Below are 21,961 nucleotides of genomic sequence, written 5' to 3' on the forward strand. Positions count from 1 at the left end.
TTGTCCCATGAAGGTGTAGCCAGGACAAGTATCTTGGGGAATCCAATTTGATTGTATAAATTCACATAGTTTTGTGAGAAGTTGAGCCCCTGGATGTGATTTGAGCTAGAGGAGAGGGGAGTGGGGAACAGCCTTGGTTTAATCTTACATTTAACTCGTGTACATGGCAAGTCTTTTTCCATCTCCGGTCCTCATGTTTTCTTCCTATAATAGGAGAATGTTTGAATAAATTGGTCTCTAAGAGCCCTTCCACTGTGAGTATTGGTTTCCATCACTTGTGTGTCGGGAACAAATTTGCCCAGGCTAGTTAATGCAGTCACTTTCAGTCATGTGGCATTTGTACATGACACATTGGTAGCATTGTCTCATAAATGACAGTGAAAACGAAACTGTAAAGAATGTTAATAATGTTTGATGACTCAAAAACTGGCACATAGTTCCCTGTTTCCCTAAATAAAGGCTATTATTATGTATTCTTTTTTTTTTTTTTTTTTTTGAGACGGAGTCTCGCTCTGATGCCCAAGCTGGAGTGGAGTAGCACAATCTCAGCTCACTGCAAACTCTGCCTCCTGGGTTCAGGTGATTCTCCTACCTCAGCCTCCCGAGTAGCTGGGATCACAGGTGTGTGCTGCCATACCTGGCTAATTTTTGTATTTTTAGTAGAGACGGGGGATCTCATCATGTTGGCCATGTTGGTCTTGAGCTCCTGATCTCAAATAATCCGCCCGCCTCAGCCTCCCAAAGTGCTTGGATTACTGGCGTGAGCCACGCCTATAGGTGCCCGGCCTATTTTAATCTATTCTTGATGACAAAGAGTAACACAGTGATGCCTCCATGACCATTGAGATGTAGAACACCCTGAAACTAGATGTCCACATTTGTCTGCTTTAAGTAAGTTAAGTTTACTATCCCATCTTTAGGTTGTCAGCTCTCAGTTTTCACTAATATGAGCATTCCTTTCTCTTCAGGGTTTCCCTCCAGTTTGCCGTGGGCCAGACCCTGTGGCAAACACACACCCTCACATACACACACACTCAGTGCTTTACTGCAGTGTGACCACCCTTAAGCTGCAGAGTCGGTTTTTATAAGTGTGATACTAACTGGACGGATGTCACACAAGCCGTGAGAAAGGTGGAGCACAGCATGCCTGCAGCATGGTTTTGTGTGGAGCCTGTCCTAGACATCTCCCTCTGGGCTCCTCATCTTTGCAGAGTCCTCCTTCTGGACTCGTCTTGCCAGCTTTCCCTTGGTTCTGGCTTCTAAATTTTTAGCATAGCCTGGAGTCTGGTTTTGGTCTTTGAGTTGGTCTTCATAGAAGTGAGCTTTGCAAATACGTGGTCTTGGTCATTGCCAAGTACTGTTTGCATATCATCCTACAGTCCCTCCTCAGGCATTTGAACCCCCTTCCCCCTCGGATAACTCTCAGACTCCCCAATAATTGCGCATGCATGGCCTCAGACATCCAAGGGGCTCCCCTTGTCATGAACACCATTTTGACTGAATACACTGATTTTGCTCACACCTCTACAGCTCTTTGTAAGACAAAGTTATGAACAATTTGACCTGTTACACATAACGTAGATAACATGACATGCAGTTATTAGCAGCATGAACTCAGGCAGTTATAATTACTTTCATAAGATAATTGCTTAAACTCACAGTATTTCTAACTTGCAGTTTCTCACAATTGCATCTTCCCCTGTAAATTGACTATATATTTTAGGCTGAAATATTTTAAAGTGAATTGCAGGTACATCCCCCCAAATATTTCCAAATGTATCTCTAAAACACAGACCATTTTCTTACACAGTCTCATATAGTTTGGGTATGTGTCCCTCCCCGAATCCCTTGTTGATTTGTAATCCCCAAGGATGGAGGTGGAGCCTGGTGGGAGGTGTTTAAATCTCTCATGGTTTAATGCTGTCTTCGTGATAGTGAATTCTTGTGAAATCTGGTTATTTAAAAGTGTATGCTCTCTCTCTCTCTGTCTCTCTCTCTGTCTCCTTTCCTTCTGCTTTCACCATGTGATGAGGCTGCTCCCCCATCACGTTCCGCCATGATCAGAAGCTTCCTGAGCCCTCCCTAGAAGCTGAGTAGATGCCAGCATCATGCTTCCTTTAAATCCTGCAAAACTGTGAGCCAATTTGATCTCTTTTCTTTATAAATTACCCAGTCTTAGGTATTTCTTGTTTTTTGTTTGTTTTTGAGACAGAGTCTCGCTCTGTTGCCCAGGCTGGAGTGCCATGGCACAATATCAGCTCACCACAAACTCCGCCTCCCAGGATCAAGCGATTCTCCTGCCTCAGCCTCCTGCATAGCTGGAATTACAGGTGCTCGCCACCACGCCTGGCTAATTTTTTTGTATTTTTAGTAGATACAGGGTTTCACTACATTGATCAGGCTAGTCTCGAACTCCTGATCTCAGGTAATCCACTTGCAGCCGTCTCCCAAAGTGCTGGGATTACAGGGGTGAGCCACAGCCCCAGGCTAGGTATTTCTTTATAGCAATACAAGAACGACCTAATATACAGTCAAAATAACAGTATAATATCAAGAAACTAATAATAATGTATTAGTATTCTCTAACCTCTATTTTGTGTTCAGTTTCTCCTGACGTCCCCACCAGAACCCAATCTGTGATAGTGCATTGCACATGGCTGTCACTTCCCTTGTGTCTCTTTTAATTGGTGGAGCTCTATGTGCTGTCTCCCCTGCTGGATTCTTCTGGTCACTTCCCTGACAGTGTCTCCTGGTTTGCCGCTGTGTCTCCTGTTTCTTCCATAGCTGGCAGGTTCTGCAGCCCAAGGCTCCAGATGCCTCCACCCTTCCCCATGGCCCAGGCTATTCTGACCTATGGCTCAACACCTCCTTGAAGGGCAAGAGGACACTGGTGAGGAGCACCCCAGGGAGAAGAGGGAAATCTCTCCATCCGCAACCTGCTAAGTTGCCTACAGCAGTGATTCTTCTGGATTTCAGAAGAAAAAAGGAAAGTGCTCATGATTGAACTTTATCACCTTTCCCTTGGCTCCCAAACCAGGCTCCCCTCTGTCCTCCATGCTCCCGGGCCAATCCCTTCCAAAGCATCCTGTAGTTTGTTTAGTTCCGTTGGACAGACTGTATTGAGCTCCCACAATGTGCCAGGTATGGAGCTAGGGGACAGGGTTGCAATGTTGTATAGGAATGAGTTCTGAGTCCCAGTCCTTCAGCCCACAGGCTAGTGGGGAAGGTGTGGCTGTCATCAGGTAACAGCATCGCAGTGCAGTGTATGGGTCTTTATATGGGGTGCACTGAGGACACCTACGATGGACGCTTAGTCCAGTCTGGGGCCAGAAACCTTTCCAGAGAAGATGCTCCCTGAGATTGTCTTGAGGGGCAGATGAGACTCACGCAGCCATAGTGGAGGGAGGGAAGGGCATTCCAGGCAGGGGGAACAGCCCAGCTGCAGGCATCGGGGCAGGGAGCAACACGGGTCTCAGGGCTCTACAAGCAGCTATGGGTTCCCCTAGAGTGTGACTCAGAATGAGGCTGTGCCATGGAGGAGCAGATACGTTCCACTGAGGAACTGGGACTTTACCTTGTGAGTCATGGGGGCTCACTGAGAGGTGTCAAGAAAGGGCATGGCACAGTCAGGTCTGTATGTCAGGAGCTCACGCGACTGGAGTGCCCCTGGGCAGGGGGGGTGAAGGAAGGTGGGCACCAAAGTGGGAGCTAGTGCACGGCTGGGGAGGGGTGCCAAGGCATTGGTCCAGGTGGGGGCAGTGGGAGAGGAGGGGCAGAGATGGACGGGGTAGATCTGAGGGCACCTGCGATTGGTAGGGGTGGGGATGAGGGAGGGAGAAAAGGCCGCTGCCACGTTTCTGGCCTGATTGCCACTGCCCATTAACACAGGGAGGGGAAACTGTCTAAGGAAGAACTGCGGTGCTGGAGGATCCGGAAAGCTGACTTGGTTCTGGAAAGTGCTGGAGTTAAGGTGCCTGGAGTGCCTGGATCATGTTCCACTTATTAGGAGGTGGTCCGACCCAGGCGGCGATGCTAAGCAGGTGCTCTGGCGTGCTCTTCTAAGCCCTGAGGAGACTCCTGGGTGGTGGACATGGTGTTGTTAGCAGATCCACGGCAGCTGGCATGGTGAGAATGGATGACACCACCCAGGTCATAGACAGAAAATTGCAGTGGGCTGAGGTGGCCGAATGGTCGGAGAAGGGGGAGGAGCAACGAGGAGCGTGTGGATGATGCCACAGGAGGGTTCAAAGAACAAAAAAAAATGTATAACGTTCCATACTCCAGGTCCAGAGAGACAACCCTGGAAAGAGTGCCGTGCACTGGGAAACAGGGCGGACACGGTGTCCCTCGCCAGTGCAGTTTCAGTAGAGTAGGAGGAGAAGAGGAACAACACAGTGGCTTAACCTTCCATTAACGGGTACAGGGCATTTGGACCCCAGGAGGCAGGAGGAGAGGGGATGAGATAAAAATGACAGAGTCGAAATATTGGAGTCAAACCGGTGAGGTCTGCATCGCCTCTGTTCAAACCCAGCCACATGTTCATCCTGGACTGAAACCCAAGCTCCTCAATCCAGGCCTCTGTGGTCCCAGGAACTGGTCCAAGCCTGCAGTTGGAACTTTCTGGAGAGAGATCGTCCTCTACTTCCCCATAAGCCTCCATCCCGGCAGATCTGCCTGAGCACGGACCACTCCCCTGCCTCTGCACTTCTGCTGTTCCTCATCCTGGAACCCCCTTCCCAGACTTCTTTGTCCCGCCAAGTCCTGTGTACCTTTCAAGACTGAGACCCTGCCTCGCTTCCTTTGGCGGGTGCTCTCTGTCTACTCCAGCAAAAACCTTCACACCCTCAGTAATGCTGAGCCCAGCCCACTTTTTTCTTCCCCACACAATTGAGACGTCTCCGCAGTCAGACCAGCCTCTTCAGCGCTGGATACTGAATCTTGTATTTGCTTTTTTTTTTTTTTTTTTTTACAGTCCCCAGACTGCCTAGCCTCAGTCCCAGGGTGGGACTTCATTGGCCATGGAGGGGAATCTCAAAGTTAGGCAGTAAGGCCCTGGGGCTGCTTTCCAGGGCCTCGTACACAAAGTTCAGTCTCCTGAACTCACCACATCTCCGCTGTCTTCCCAAGACCGAGTTCAGACAGCAGGAGAGATCGGCAGGTCCAGGCCTTGCCCCCAGTGGCTGGAGAGCCTGACACACACACCCCGGGCTTTGCTGCAGCAGAGGAAAGAGCAGCTGCTTCCCGGGGAGCCTAGTTCTCTTTCAAGGGATGACGCCAGGGCCTGTTTGTGGGGAGCAGCCGACACCAGGCTGGACGTTTTGTGCACATAATCTCATTTAACCTTCACAATCTGAATTCTTCTTATTCTCAAATGCCTGCTGTGAGAGTGAATTCTCAGGGCTTGACCAGCTTAGTTGCAGACCGCAGAAGCGGCATTAGCTGACAGTGAAGACAGGAAAGACTGTATGAGAGACGTGAGTGAGCTCCAGGCTCATTGAACAGTGGGGGCACAGGCTCTGGGGTGATCTTGCAGGAACGACATTCTGAGCCTTATGGAACTGGCCTGGTCAGGAGTCGGGCTGCGAGACCCTGGCCCCACGTGGCCTCTGCTACAATCCAAGTCCCGTGCCTGTGTGCCCTGCAGCCTCAGAGGCTGGGAAACAGCTTCTTTTTGTGGGTTTTGCTTTTGTTTCATTTTGTTTTGTGTTGTTTTAAATTCTACATTGAGAAAGTGGATTTACAATAAGGAAACCATAAAACCGTGGAGAGAATGTTCCTAGGGGTTTGGGCAGCCTTGCACGACTGTCCTATCTGTGCTGTACCTCAGGCAGACTCAGAACGTTTTCAGATTTGCCAGCGAAGGAAACTAAAGCTCAGAGAGGCAAACTTACAGCTGGTTTTGGGGCAGCTGGGATCCAGGACTGTGATGTGAAGGTTCCACTCTTTCCACGTGGCTTGGAGGATTAGGCTCTGAAAGCGGAAAAGTGACAGTGGCTTTGACAGAAATATGGAAGAAGGGGGCAGCTCCTGTGGGGATGGAGATGGCTCACATTTAAAGATATCAAAGGCGCTGTTGGGGCTCAGGTGGCCACATCCGACAAGCAGTTGGAGGTTGAGATTTGGAGTCGTTTAGCCTGTCTTCCTGGCTTTGGAGAGAAATTCTGAACAAAACACTTCTATGAATGTAGTCTCAAGATTTCTACATGTTTCTCAACACACATGCACACACATGGACACACGCAGGCACACACATTAGCACACAGACATACACAGACACAGTGACACATGCATACGCAGGGACACACACACAGACACGTGCACATATGTGCACATACATTGACATGCTCTGACACACACTTGACACACGTGTGCCCGCACATGCACGCACACACACGCACAAACACACACACAGGTAACATTGACAGCCTGTGGCTGTAAAAGTGCTTCCAAGGGCCTTTCTTTCTTGTCCTTGTCTGGAGTTTACAGCACTTGGAAAATGTCAGGCGTGGGAGACCTTTTGGTCTTGGGTTAGCGTAAACTCCCTCCACATATTTGGAGAGCCTCCAGGCCCTGCAAGCCGCTCACGAAGCAGATAACAGTGACCTTGCTGCTGAGGGAGGACGGCCCCGCCGAGGCCAAGGAGCTGCGCTGGCAGAGCTGAGGTTACCTCTCCTCCCCGCTGCACCTGGGTCGGCTCTGATGTCAAAGACCTCCCCTCACTCCATCCCCGGTTGGGCTCCCGGCCTTCTTTGCGCCGGAAACACATGGCCCAGCTCTCAGGGAGGAGGTGAGGGCAGCGCACTGCTCTGCAGGCCCAGGGGGAGAACAGCCCAGCTCTCCTCTAGGGGCTGCAGGCTGAGGGTCCGACTCCAACCCCCTTGCCTTTTCGCAGGCCCAAAGCAGCTTCTCTAGGATGGTGACAGATTTTCCAAGACTCCTCCCAGGCTGGAGGGGGCCCAGCTGCAATGTGACTGGTGTGTGTATGTGTGGGTGTCCACAGGTTGAGCTGACCCTGAGAGTCCTGCTGCTAGAGGGCTGTGGAGGTCATGTCACCCCAACAGAACCCCCTCTGCTGGCATTCCCTTCAAGGGCTCATCCTGACCCATTCAGGGAGCTCACTGCTACCAGGGGCAGCCTGTGGATGGGGGAGCCCCTCCAGGTTTCTGCCTCTCTGTCACTTCCACTTGGTGGCCCTAATTGCACCTCTTGAGCTACTCAGATAGGACTAACCCTTCTTCCATATATGTGAAAACAGCTGCATTCATACATTCAGCTACATATAGCTTTGAAGACCTCCCCAGTCAGCCAGCTTCCTCTCTTTGGCCTCCATTTGCAAGTTAGGGAAAGTTCAAGTCTGACCGGGTGCCAGGCCTGGTGCTGGGAGCTGGAGACAGACACATGGTTTGCTACAAGTCGTTGGTGGCCTAGTGGAGGAGGCAGACAGCAGGCCCTGGTCAGCGTGCTGAGCCTGGGGGAGGGGACAGCAAGCCTGCAGGAGGACATTTAGGAGTTACTCAGCTGGGGAGCTGGGGGCCTTAAGGTGCTCCAGACAGAGGGGACAGGATATTCAAAGGCTGGGGGTGCAGCACAGTGCCCTGACCTGCAGGTGGTTCAGAATGTGTGGGTCTCAAGAAAGCCTACCGGGTATACATCCGAAGGAAAATATATCATTCTACCAAAAAGACACCTGCACTTGTATGTTCATTGCAGCATGAGTCACAATTGCAAAGACATGGAATCAACTTAGGTGCTTATTAGCAGTGGACTGAATAAAGAAAAGTAGTATATATACACCATGGAATACTATGCAGCCACATAAAGGAAGGAAATCACGTCCTTTGCAGCAACATGGGCACGCAGCTGGAGGCCATTATCCTAAGCCAATTAATGCAGGAACAGAAAACCAAACACTACATGTTCTCACTTGTAAGTGAGATAAACCCTGGGTACACATGGACATAAAGATGGGAACAACAGACACCAGAGACTTCAAAAGAAACGGGAGGGTGAGAGGGGCAAGGGCTGAAAATCTTTCTATATGCTACTATGTTCACTGTCTGGGTGATGGGATTCATAGAGACCCAAACCTCAGCATCATCCAACATACTCTTGTAACAAACCTGCCCGTGTATCCCCAAACATAAAATTAAAATTAGGTGAAAAAGAAAATATGGGTTGCAAACAGCTGCAGGGAGTGCAGGGCATTAGGGCATTGCCTTATCCTGAGGACCATGGCGGGGATGTGAGGATGCGAGGGTGGCAGCGTTCTGAAGTGTTTTCAGCAGGACGTGCAGAACTAGGTGTGAATTTAGGTGGAGAAGGGGTTTCAGGGGCTATCCAGTGGTGTGGGCAGACAGTCCGGCATGGGGGGCTGCAGCGGCTCTGGCGAGAGGTGGTGGTGCCTAAGTGCGAGTTGTGGCAGTGGCCACTGGGCTTCGGAGCTGTAGGTGGAGTTGGGCAGACCAAGCCCTCTCTCCTCTGGCCATGGACCTCCAGAGTCCGCACAGATGTCTACAGATCTAGCTCGAAGCCCTCATTGGTCAGCCAGCTCCCTCTCTTTGGCCCCCATTTGCAAGGTCGAGAAAGTTCAAGTACGGTGCTCAGGATGGAAGCAGACTTCTAGGTGATGTCTGACAGTGTGGGCTATTTCGGCACTTTGTTTTCCTCCTTCTCACCTCTATCTTCTCTGCCACCAAGGCTGGCACTAGTGGCCTGGTGGCCACAGAGCACAGTCGGCTCCTACAGAACTCACAGCGTTTCCTGAAGACCCCACACCTCCTCCATGCTGTCTGTTTCAAGCCTACACTCCCTCTGCCCTCATTGTGGAACTCGGCAGTTGGTGTCTAGTGCTTAATAACAGGAATGCACATTTATGATTATTCTTTGCATTATCCCAGTGAGATTCAATTTTCTTCGATTCAAATCCTCCCACCTGCACCGCTTTCTCCTTTAAAGCAGGAGCCCTGGCTCAGCAGCCTCGAGGCTTGGCCTCCGGATTCATTTGTGACTTTCAACCTTAGTTCCATCTGCTTATAAAAACATAAGTCATGCCCTTTTTCACTCCAAAAAGTTTGAAAAAAGAATTTCATATTTTGCAAAAGTTTTCCCTAGAAGTTGCTGCCTGGGATATTTTTCATTCCATCTTGAGGGGATAACACTGCTAGCTGTGTGGAGCAGTGAGGCAGCTGGGGCCAGCTCTGTCCACCTTCTGGCAGCCCCCAGGGGGACCTCGGGCTGCCTCTTGGGGCCCACTGGACAAACTCAGGGAAAGACAGAGGCTGCCTGGCCCGCTTTCCTGAAGTACCTCCACCTGGGCCTGCGCAGATGCCAGCTGGCTTGAGGCATGGTGGACCCGCTCTTTTCTGGGACCTCTGAAAGACCACGTGACTGCGATAGGAGTGTGTGTGTGAAGTGGGGGTTAGGTTATTAGGGGTGGAGGGAAGGGAGCTGTTTGATTAATGGGTGTCCTGTGAACCTGCACATTTGCCCAAGGCTGCATTCCTGGGCTTTCAAACCCAGGCAGTTTGATAAGCTGGGACCAAAGTCCTCTTTCCTCCCAGCAAGAAGAGCAAACAGGGCCACTCACTAATCCCAGCCCTGGCCTCTGGGGCCGTCTCTCAGCAACCAGCTAGCCAAGTGGCCTTTCACAAGCTAATCAATGAGCATCCCTGGGACCTCTGGGAGGCCTGGCCAGCTTGCCTCAGAGGGACAAGAGGGAGGCCAGGCTCACCCAACCTCCAGCATGCAGTCTGAAGGCCTGTGCTTAGCCAACTAGGCCCTCCATGACAGCAGCACCTGCAGTCTCTCCCGCTCCTTCCTGCAACCATTCCCACCAGGGCAGTTTATCAGCCCGGCCTTCTCTATTCCTCCAGTGCCCGCCTAGAATGCTCTTCCCAACTTCCATAGCTCCTTCCCTAATCTCCCTCCCCCAGGAAGCTTTCCCTGACCAGCCTCCATGGGACGCCCCCTTCCCTGCATCCCTGCTGCCTCGGAGCCCTGGATTATGGTTTAGCACCAGACCCTTCTTCAGTCTGTTCCTGTGTGTTGGTTTGGTATCGCCAATTAGATTGTAAGCACCTTGAGGGTAGGGCTTCAATTTTGGGATAGTCCCCAGTGGGGGGCACACTGGTAACTTTGGGAGGGTAATACTGGTGAGGGTTGGGCTTGTGGGAACAGGGGACAGATCCAGGGGTAGAGGCAGGCAGCTCTGAGGCCGGAGACCTCAATGCCAGTAAGATGTGGAGCGGAGGCTCTGGGAGATAAAAGGCAGCCGTGGAGTCAGGACTGGGGAAATGTTTATTTCTGGGAAGTTGTAGTAGTTACCTGTGGGGCATGGGGGTGTGGACCCAGCCTACCTCTATCCTCCACTCTAGACTCTGAGAACTGCTTCTCTCCTTGGTGGGGCCCAAGCGATGGAACTGCATCTGTGTCTGCACCACTGGCTCCTTGTTCTTGATTACAGATGGTTTGGATTGGGATGGACCCTGGAGGGCCCTCCAGATTCTCTTCTCTGGACACTTGGGCTTAGGACTGAGAGAGACACATCTCCATCTCTGGGTGTTTGCCTCTGACAAGATGCAACCAGCTATGGGCTGTCTGCAAGGGGGAGCAGTGGGAACCAGACTGCGAGACAGAAGGAGGACGCAGAAGTGCACAGAGGAGCTGAGACCAGGAACTCATAGCCCAGCTTGCAAATGATTTTGCTTCATATATCATCTAAACCAACCCTCACTGCCCTCCGAAGATATAGGTACTGTTAAGATACTTTTTTATACATGGTGAGAATCAGGCTTAGAGGAGTTAAGTAATTCACCAAAACACACACAGCCGATAAGAGGGAGACTTGAACCCCATCCTGCTGACTTACAGAGTCCAAGTGTAACATTTCTCCTACCTTTGTTCCCAGCAGCTTTGTAGATCCAGGCCCTGGTCTCTCATGAAAGCTTTCTGTACATCTCACACTTCAGTTCCTCGAGATACCAGAAGAACTGTGACCAACACTACCGTAACAAGGTTTTACTTTATCTGTCTATCTATCTATCTATCTATCTATCATCTGTCCATTCATTTATCCACCCACTCATCCATCTATCCATCTAATAATCTATTTATCCATCCATCCATCCACCCGTCCATTTATCCATCCATCCAGATATCCATCCATCCTCCATCATTCTCCATCCATCCATCCATCCATCCATTTATCCATCCATTCATCCATCCTTCCGTCATCTATCAATCCACGTATCCATCCATCTATCTATCCTTCCATCCATCCATCATCCATCCTTCCATCCATCCATCCATCCATCCATCCATCCATCCATATCTAACTATATAGCTAGGTAACGAGCAGCAATCACTTATTGAACCCTGCTGTGCACAAAACACTGCAACAGGTGCTGTGATTTTCTCAATCCTGCTTACCGGCACAGATGATGAGGGATGGCAGGTGACTACTCGTCTAACTATGTGGTACAGACAAGCCAGTGTATCTATTAAAGTTCCCATGTAGAAATTATTGCATTTGCAGGTTCCTTGATCCTTCCCAGGGATTCTAATTCAGAATAGGAAAGGAGCTCAGGAATCCACTTTTCCAACAAATTATTCAAGGGAATCTGATGTAGGTTATCCATAGAGCACACCTTGTAAAACGGCTGCCTGGAGAGTGTTGTTCAAAGGGATAGAGGGTCAGTGAGACCTGAGACAGTCAGGGAAGGCCACCTAGGGTCGAGGCCAGGCAGTCTCATGTCCCCTAGCAGGGCCTGGAAAACCTGGGAAAGAGTGGCAGGGTGAAGGGAGAGAGACCCAGGTCAGTGGGCAGCCTGGGCAAGGGCCTCAGGGTCTTCCTGTGGTGAGGGGCAGCCACCAGGGCAGAGGGCAATCTGTAGGAAGCTAGGTGAGCAGAAAAAGGCCATGGTCAGCTTTTCCTCAGTAACCACGATATTACAAATACAACAGCCAAAAAGTGTTCTGCCCACCTAGCCTCCGTGGAATTGGGTGCCCTTCCACGCACATTTCTAGGGACTAAATGGACCTTCCATGGTGTAGAGGAAGGAACTTGTGTCTAATGCCTGGTCCAGGACTAAAAAATAAAAAACTTAGTGCAATTAGGGTTTCAGTGGGGATGAGAATGGTTGGAAACCCTGGAGATCTTGGGCTGAATGAGGACTGATAGATCATCTCATCATCATCATCATCATCATCATCATCATCATCATTATTATCAATGTCATCATCATTGTCAATGATTATCAATATCATTATCATTGTCAATGATTATCAATGTCATCATCATTATCAATGATTATCAATGTCGTCATTATCATTGATGTCATCATTGTCAGTAATGATCAATGTCATCACCATTTGCTGTGGCCCACATGCCACGTGCTTCCCAGGCATGCTCTTTTGCCTCCCCACAACAGCGCCATTCTGCAGGCAGGAAGCTAAACAGCAAGGCATCCCACAACTGTTTTAGGAATGAGTGTCACCTGCTCTCAGGCTGTCTCTTGGCATAGCCTCCAAACCACCCCAAGGGATAGAGATTTATCTGCTTATTACCAAGGAAATCCCTCAGCGTCCTCACAACATATTGCTCTGTTCAACTCACCCCAGGACTCTCTAAGCCTGCACGTGATGCCAGGGGGGTGCCCAGTGTGAGGGCACCCATGCTCGGGTGGTTCTGGGGTCACTTTTCCTGCAGAGCAGCCCCTACCCAGCGACGTCTCTGAATCAACCCCCACCTCACCTCGGCCAGCCCCACCTCACCTCGGCCAGCCCCACCTCATCTGGACTTCCCCAGCCTCCCTCACCGTCATCAGCAAAATCCTACCCCCTTCCTTACCTCCCCAGCCTGCCCTGGGGGGCCGCTCTCTCCTACTCCTTCTTTATTAGCGTGCATAAAAAGAAAAGGAATTTCTTTTGCAGTTTATCCTCTGAACAGCCTCCGAAAAGAGTTGAAGGACACGCTGCAATGTGTGAAAAAACAGGGCCTGAGCTTGCCAAGAGGGCCCAAGTGGTTACTTTAATCATGTGGAACAGCCCCTTTTTCATGGAAAATTTTCTACTCCAACACCTGTGGCCATTAAAGGCGCCCTCGGCTCTTTTCTACCCTGGGTCCCAGGGGTCACTCTCCAGCCAAGGCTGGCTGCCAGCTCTGGTCATTACTCCTGTGCCCCTCCTCTCTGCCTTCCTCAGCCCTTCCCAGGCCAGCCCTGCTTTGCCCCAGGCCTGCTGGGTGCAGGCATGCAGTCCTGCCTGGCTTCCCTCGCCTCTCTGCAGTTTCTGAAATGAACAATTCAGCGACACCAGGTTCCCCTCCTCCTGCACTGGTTGCTCTCTGAGGCTTCTTGGGACAGGTCTGTCCTGTCCCTCTGCCACCTCTGACTCTCTGCTTCCTCCAGAATCTTCCTTAGGCAGGCTCACTTCCCTGGACCCTGGAGATGCTCCAGTGCCTTCTGTCCCCCAGGCTGAAGTGGCCTGTGCCTCCTCTCAACTCAGAGACAGGGAAGCCCTGGAGAAACAGCTCCGCCAGCTCTCTTTTGATCCGCTGTTCTTCTGCATGCCAGTTTTTGTTTTCAGATTGTGTATGCTGATTTGGGTTTGTAATTGATCATCTATGTGCTTGGGATAGCGTACAGCCCCCTCCCCACCATTCTTTGGTGAATAACTGGGATGCAGAGGGGTGAAGAGATTTCCCTAAAGTTCCACAGTGTCTGCCAAGACAGGGAAGGACTGGGAATAGACTGTGGAAGCTAGACCTCCCGAACAACTTGCCCCAGCTTTCTCTCCCCATCTCCTTACTTGCTCCATGGTCCACCCAACCTTGCCTCCCCCATCACGCTGCAGACACAGCTCTTACTCAGGCCACTGGTGACCTCAGTGTCTCTAAATCCTACAGACATTTTCTCTCCTCATCTTGCCTTCTTGGCAGCATTGGACATTGTCGCTTCCCTCCACTGCTCAGGACATTCTCTTCCTCTGCTTCTGTGCGTCCTCCTGCTCCTTGTTTTCCTGACCACACAGCCCAGTTCCTCTTTGCGGGAAGCCTTTTCTCCAGCACTTGCAAGCCGGCATTCCTCTGGGCTCAGGTCTGGGTTCTCTTCCCATACTCAACTTTCTTCCTTTGCAAGCTCATCCTGACCCACTGCTTCTACCACCATCCACGTGTCTCCAGCCCTGCGCTCTCCTGTGTTCTTCATCCACCTCTTTTCTGATATCATTTGGATGCCACAAAGACGCCTCAAACATAACTTGCCTGGAACTCAATCCATGATATTCCTCAAGACTCCAGCGTTGCACAAGTCCACAGGCGTCGTTGAGCAAAGTGGGGCCCCGCTCTTCACCCTAAACCTGGTCCCCTTGGTACTTCTGAACCCACTGAAAAGGACCAACCAAACAGGGCTTCAGGGTGGAAATCTCAGAGTCATTCTCAATGCCTCCTTCTCTCTGTCCCCCTGCCAGATGCAATCCGTCCCCTGGTCCCCCATCCTGTGTGAGCCGCCATCACCTCTACACTCTAATATTACCACGTGATATAGCAGGTGAAGAAAGTGGAAATGAGGACCAACAAAACAAAAAACAAAAAACAAAAAAAACGAAGAGGTGGTTTGCAACAGACACCTAGCGAGTTAGCAGTAAAGCCAGAACTGGAACCCTGGTCTGTAGGTTCCTCCCCCAAGGACGCTTGCTCTATAACAAGCTGTCTCCTGGGATGGCAAGGGTGAAACTCCCCAATCACAGAGACCCTCCTGCAATAAAAGCTACATTAATTTACCAAAATAATATTAACACAGCAGAATAGAGTTGGAGGATTCACACTTCTCAGTTTTAAAACTTACTCCAACCCTGCGGTCATTACAGCACCGCAGCAGTGGTATAAGGATAAGCATATAGACCAGTAGAACAGAACTAAACCAGAATAACCCAGACACAAACCCATACACCCATGGCCAATTGATTTTCAACAAAGCAGAGTAATAAAACACAGGTACTGCGTAAATGGAAATTATGAACTGGCTGAACCCCAGAGGCCAGTCTAGCTGGCTGAGATTTTCCTCCTAACCAGATACATCCCTGCCTCCAAGGGACATGGTGGCTCATGCCTGTAATCCCAGCACTTTGGGAGGCCGAGGCAGGTGGATCACCTGAACTTAGGAGTTCAAGACCAGCCTGGCCAACATGGTGAAACCCCATCTCTACTTAAAATAGAGATTTCTAGTAGCTTCGCCACTGCTGGGGTCACAGGCTGGGGTGTGGTGGGATGAGAAGGAGACTGTCCCAAGACACCGAGCCTCTGGAACTGCAGACAAAGTGCCTGTCAGCTGGCAGAGGACAGTTAGGAGGACAGGGCTGAAAGGCTGCAGCATTTGGATAGGAGGCTGTGAGAACAAAGCCTGGGCCCAAATTGGACACGAGGAGCTTCACCACCCAGGTCCCTTGTGGGGGTCAGACATTGCTAGTATTCATAGAAATGTCTCTGATGATGGAGGCAGGAAGTAGGTGGCACTGGATGGACCAGACAGGTGGATTATGAAAGGAAGAATCAGGGCCCTGACGTGGGCCGGGTGCGAATGGAAGGATGGGAGGTTGGACTTGAGAGCAAACAGCATCATGGATGTCTAGAAGAACCTTGGAAAGTCATGTCCATGCATCCAGCCAGCTTGGATAGACAGGGCTGGTGCCTCACCCTGAACCACCAGCCACGTAATCACCAAGTTCACTGGATTATTCTTCTGCACTGTGTCCCAAGGTTGACCCCCCTGATCCCACCCCACCGTGTCCTTTAAAACTGTGTTTTTAGGGTCCACTGTATCCTACTATAGACATCTTGTGTTTGTGTCTAAATTTCCTGCTGAGTCTAAGCCCCTTTTGGCCAGAATGAGTCTGACTCATCATTGCTTTCTGCCACTAAGCCTGGCACAGTGCATTAATCTGAGAAGGAGCTCGTGAGTTGTCCATTGCATGCATGACCGTAGGGGACATGTTTTGTCTGCCAACAAGCTTTCACTGGGGGAAACACAGTCCAACCTCATGCAGTTCCCATGGAGGCATTGAGCACGGAAGCCTCAGGGATGACATCCAACCTAGACTGGCCCAATTCCAGTTGTTTATACCCCCAACCCCAATTCATAGTGACTGGTTCAGATGTGCGGAGGTGACCCGAGCAGAGCCAATCAGAATCCTCCCACAAGATTTGGCTCATGGAGTCTGGAAGAGCCTGCCTTCCTTTTGGATCTTGAGCTGTGAAGACATGGCCCAGAGGCTTCCATGGTCCTATTTCTTATTATGTTTGCGAGCCTTTTATGAGAGTCAAGATAGCCACATAAGGTAAGCAAGGGCTGGGTCTGGAGAAAGAAGCAAACACTTGATGATGCTGTTGGACATTTCAGCCTTGCCCAGAGTCCTTATAGCCCAGACTGCTCAGTTTTAGGACCAGGGATTTTTCTCTTTTCCCACTAAGGTTGGCTTGAATTGGGTTTTTGATCCTTATACCCAAGAGTCTTGGGTCATCAGTGAGAGCACCCTACTTTGAACCCCACCTGGTGGTAGAGGAAATCTGGCAGATCTTGGGGAGAACAGGAAGAACTTGGTGTGATGCAGCCCTTGTGGTCTGCCATAATCTCAGGTTAATTCAAAAACAGGGCACCTGGGGGAAGCCAAGAAATGCTTAGGAGCTTGGAGTCAACAATAGGCAAAATGGCTGGAGAAGAGTGATGAAATTAGCCTCAGCTGTTGACAGTGGGGGTGGCAGGGTAGAGATGGGGAGCATAGGAGGGCTGAAAGGGGCAGGGAGACAGCCTTGACATGCATGGAAAGTCTAAAAATCCAAAATTTAGCTGGGTGTGGTGGTGGGCGCCTGTAATCCCAGCTACTCAGGAGGCTGAGGTATGAGAATCGCTTGAACCTGGGAGGTGGAGGTTGCAGTGGGCCAAGATCATGCCATTGCACTCCAGCCTGGGTGATAGAGTGACACTCCATGTCAAAAAAAAAAAAAAAAAAAAAAAAGAAGAAGTGAGAAGCGGCTACTATAACCACAGTGTGTGGTCATTGTTAGATATTAGATTAGATATGAATTATTAGATGCATCTGGCATGCAGAAGATACTTAGGAAACCATAGCTATTGCTACTACCCTTAATTTCTGGATTACACAGAGAAGGGATGCTAATTCCCACCCCTTCCCACGCCAATAATTTTGTCTCCTGTTCTGATTGAGAAGGTTGAGGTGTCTGGAATGTAGATTAGCAGATGGTCCCATAAAGAGGGTGTCCTCTGTTTATGGGAGAGTCCCTCCAGTTCTGCATATGTTTGGTGAACATGCATTGATTGGGTGGCACTCCGCCTTGGTGCCGATACATTATTTTAAAAGCAAACTCTTTGTCTTGGTATTTAGAAGCATATCTGTGATTCTATGTGAACAGTTCTGTAACCACTTTTTTGACAGTAAACCATACATAGTCAGGGGCTACATATTTTCAGTCTAATTAAACAAATTCAATAGCTATTTACTAAGTGCCAACTCTGTGCCAAGGCTGGACCAGGCCCTGCAGCTGGAGATGGAAGATGGTGTTTCCTTGGGAAGGTTACCATAAAGAAGAGAGACGAGAGTCATACCTACAGCACACGGTGTGTTAAAGGGAGAATAGATATTTTTCGAGTGTTGTGGAAGCATAGGAAGGAGGAATTAATTCCTCTTGGGGAAAGGGATGAGGAATAGCAGCAAGGTGGATCTGACATGTAAGGATGTGAATGCCCCTAAGGAGCAGGGGCGTTCCAGACACTGTGGGTAAACTTGCTGATGGCCTCCTGTGGCTTCCGCTTGGGCTTGGTGGGGAGGAGAGGAGAAAGTAAGGCTGGAGAGGCAGATGGGCTGTGAATGATGAGGCTGGACCTCGACAGTAAGAAGCCCTGAAGCGTTTGCATCAGGATTTGAGGTGATGGAGTGGCATTCTGGAAATATCCCTTAGGCAACAGTGGGAAGAATGAAGCAGACAGAGGCAAATTGGGGCTGAAAGAGTAGCAGGGGCTGTTGAAATAGCCCAGAGGAGCTGCAGTGATGGTCTGAGCCGGGGCAGCAGCGGTGGGGATTTCTCGGGGGCTTTGGATGGAAAATTAACAGGAGGTGGCTGGAGGACCTGAGGCTCCAGGGCGGTGAGGGTGGCTCCCAGGCTTTCCGCTCCAGTGACTTGGGGAACACAGTTGGAATATTCTGAGTGTCACGGCAGTGAGGATGGCTCCCAGACTTTTGGCTACAGTGACTTGGGGAACACAGTTGGAATACTGTGAGCGTTTCATTGACATCACCAGAGGTATGTGAGCCCTCTGTCTTCTCCTGAGCCTCAAGAAGTCCGGGAGAAGAGGAAATAGGCGAGGAAGGGCATGGGAACCCGGCAGGGTAGGAAAAGCCAGCCTGCCTATTCTGGTCAGACCTCACCACTCCCTGATTTCCTGGCAGACACGGAGAACAGGGATACCGGGCTGGGCACAGGAGTGGGGCCTCAACGAGCAAGAGAAGTCCTCTCCTGAGGCAGCCCCGGGAGCCGTCCTCTGGGGAAGCAGATGGTCCAGGAAGCAAGAGGAGGGAACAGAGCCTCATACACAGGTGTCAGAGGATCCTAAGAACATTCTGGACTGGCAGCTTTCTCTGTGGGTTTTCATGGGCTCAGCAGCTGCCTGGGTGGGACGCTGATCCTGGCTCGCTTTCAGGCATCGAGGAGACTGACAATCTCCTCGTCTTATCCACGTTCTCCCTCCAAATTAATGAAGTTAAACACACACACACACAAACTAAGACAGTTTCAAATGTGCTAAGCTAGGCAATAGATTTATATATTGTAAAGAGACTCTATTCTCTAAGAACTAAAAACAATACTATAAATGCTCCAATTACAACTTACTTTTAAACTTAATGTTTGATGATATCCTTTTGTACTTGTCCTCTCATCGTGCTGGTCTCTGATTTTGTGCCTTTCCTCTGATTTTCCTTCACAGATGAACATAACTGACCAGCCAAGCTGACTCACACACTTCAGCTTGAAGCTGATCTGCCGATTGTGTCTTCTTGTCTCTATTGAATTAGGTTCCTGAGACCTAATCCTTCCCATCACTAGTATTAGTGCTTTTATTTTTGTTTTCTACTTAGTTGGATAACATAGTGAAGGAAAACGTGCTAATATAATAGAAATAATTGCATTAATAAGCCTGGTAAACAGGCAGAGACAGTGGGAGCCATGGCCAGAGGCAAGCTGCTGGCAGCCAGGCAGCACCACCATACAAAAGCTCAAAAATTTCTTTCAAGAAATGCCATACGGCTGGGCATGGTGGCTTATGCCTGTAATCCCAACACTTTGGGAGGCCTAGACAGTAGATCACTTGAGGTCAGGAGTTGAAGACCAGCCTGGGCAATATGATGAAACCCCCCGTCTCTACTAAAAATACAAAAATTAATCAGGCATGGTGGTGCACGCCTGTAATCCCAGCTACTCAGGAGGCTGAGGCAGAAGAATCGCTTGAACCTAAGAGGCGGAAGTTGCAGTGAGCTGAGATCATGCCACTGCACTCTAGCCTGGGTGACAGAGTGAGAGTCCATCTCAAAAAAACAAAAAGAGAGAGAGAGTTCATAATGTCTGCTTGTGAAGGTGTAGGCTATATGACAGCTAAATATATAAAAGTGAGGACCATCTGGCTTCAATTTACAGATTTATTTATGTAAAAACTCTCTTCTATTTCTTCACCTTAAAGAAACATGAATAAAATATCCAACGCTGTCATTGGTGCAATTCCTGAGAGATTGCTTTGCCCTATTGCGATCGGTCAATGGGTAGATAAGCAGAAACAGAGGAAGGGATAGAAGGGACATACGGAGAGATAGAAGGTAAAAAACAATGGGAGAAGCAGAAAAAATCTTTTTAAAAAGCTATAATTAATATACTTTGAATGCTAAGATATTGCCTTAATGAAATGAGACCAGGAAATTGTGAAAAAACAATAACCAGAGAACAAAAAGGAGCTCTTGGAAATAAAAATAAAGCAGAAAAAAAGGATTTTACAGGGAAAATAGATAAAGGATGAGACATTTAGAGTAACAATTTAAGATGTCTAAAATCCAATTAATAGAATTTCTAGCAGTGGAATAAAGAAGAGATGGGGAAGGGCAGAAATCAGCTAAGAAATAATAAATGGATTTTTTTCCAGAATTGAGGCAGATGAGTTTCCAGATTGACGGAACCTATTGATTGTCTAGGACAGTGAATGGGAAAGTCACAAAGTAAGTAATATTGACGCAAAATTTTCCAACAACAGGGATAGAGAGAAGTTTCTTAGAGCTCCCCATGAAAAAATAAGACAGGTCCCATACAAAGCTTCAGCAGTCGGATGGTGTCAGATTTCCCAATTACACAAGGTAAGCTAAGAGACAACGGAGCAGGCCTTTTAAAACACTAAGAAAAAATAATTTCCAACCCACAATTCAGTACCTTACCAAATAAAATATGTATCCTTTCTCAGGAAGGCACTGAAGAAGGTGTTCCAGCAAGACAAAGGAGTAAATGTAAAAAGCAGAGGCCACAAGCTCTAGGAAGCAGGCTTACAGAAAGTTTTGGTCTCAGAATAATCACCGATTACTATTTTACTCAAATATCATATGATAATGGAAGGATGAGTGAGAAACTGTGAAGGAGACGGCAGTGTAACATTGCTAAGTTCTCTTTTGCCATTCGAAGAAGCCACAAGACGATGCCTAAAACTGGTAAGTGATGACATAGCCACAAAAGCGAATTATTCAGAAATATACAGGCAAATACCAGAAGCAGCAGCTGGGAATTCATGCTGGTTTGGTTGCCTCTGGTGAGCAGGACTAGGCAGAGAAGGGGCTGGGAGGAGAATTGGGAGGTGGTAGGCAGGAAACCAGTTTCTAGTTGTTGCTGTTACATATTCTTTTAATATGAATTGATTTAAAATACAAAAACTATGCCACATATTACTTTGATAAAAAATTTTTAAAGAAATTTCTGTAAAAATCAATGCACCAAGTACACCTGTGAGCCATTACTAATATGGTCACACATGCATCATCCAAGTGGCATGGACAGAGGGGTGGGTCATATGAAATTTCTGCCTAGCCCCACACCACCCTCCCCCTACACCTTCCTTCCCAACCCCCCACTCCCACCTCTGCATGATGCCCATCCCACCCACTCTCGGGCTGCACCCGGAGGCTCAGCCCCCGTCCCCACCCTCCCTGGCACTCAGCCAGTGCTAGGCCTGGCAGGACCACCCCTCCCCCGCCCTGCCGGTGGCCGCTGGAATCCCTGTCGCCCTGGGACTCAGCTGACAGCGGACGGACAATGGTATTTCCCATCAGCCTGGGTATCAGGAGCCGGCCTTATCCAGTGGTGTTTTTCTATTAGTCTAACACCCCATTGTCCACTCCTTATCACTAAAATGTTGATGTCATGCCTGGCTTGGAAGTGGTTTCTGCTGCTCGGCCCTGGGACAGCTTCACTTTAATTGGGGGTGGGGGAGGAGGAGGGGTGGAGAAGCCCATTTATCAGAATTCTCATGAGAAATCACCCCATTCCTCCTTTCAGTCAGGGCTACGGAGGAGGCTTGGTGGGGTGGGTTCCTAGTTGCGATTCCTGGCCTTTCTCTCTTCCCTAAGTAGGTGCACTGGGTCTCAACCCCACTGGCCATCCTCAGGGCTGAAAGATCGAGGTGGGTGCAAGGACAGGGGGACACTTTCGTCCCACCATGCTTTGGGCTGGGGATTTTGGGGGCCTGCTTTATCCTTTTGGTAGATGGAGAGCTCTGGGTGAGTGGGACACGACTTTTCCTTCTCTGAATCTTCTGCAGTCCCTGACGGCCCCACCAAAGGCCACTCTTTGTAGAGCTCCATAGATATGTGAGGGGCTAATGCGAATGGCAGCCAGCTGGAAGGTCCAGTCTGAGAACAGATAGAA

The sequence above is a fragment of the Nomascus leucogenys genome, chromosome 4 (genome assembly GCF_006542625.1).
Source record: "Nomascus leucogenys isolate Asia chromosome 4, Asia_NLE_v1, whole genome shotgun sequence".
Classification (NCBI taxonomy): Eukaryota; Metazoa; Chordata; class Mammalia; order Primates; family Hylobatidae; genus Nomascus; species Nomascus leucogenys.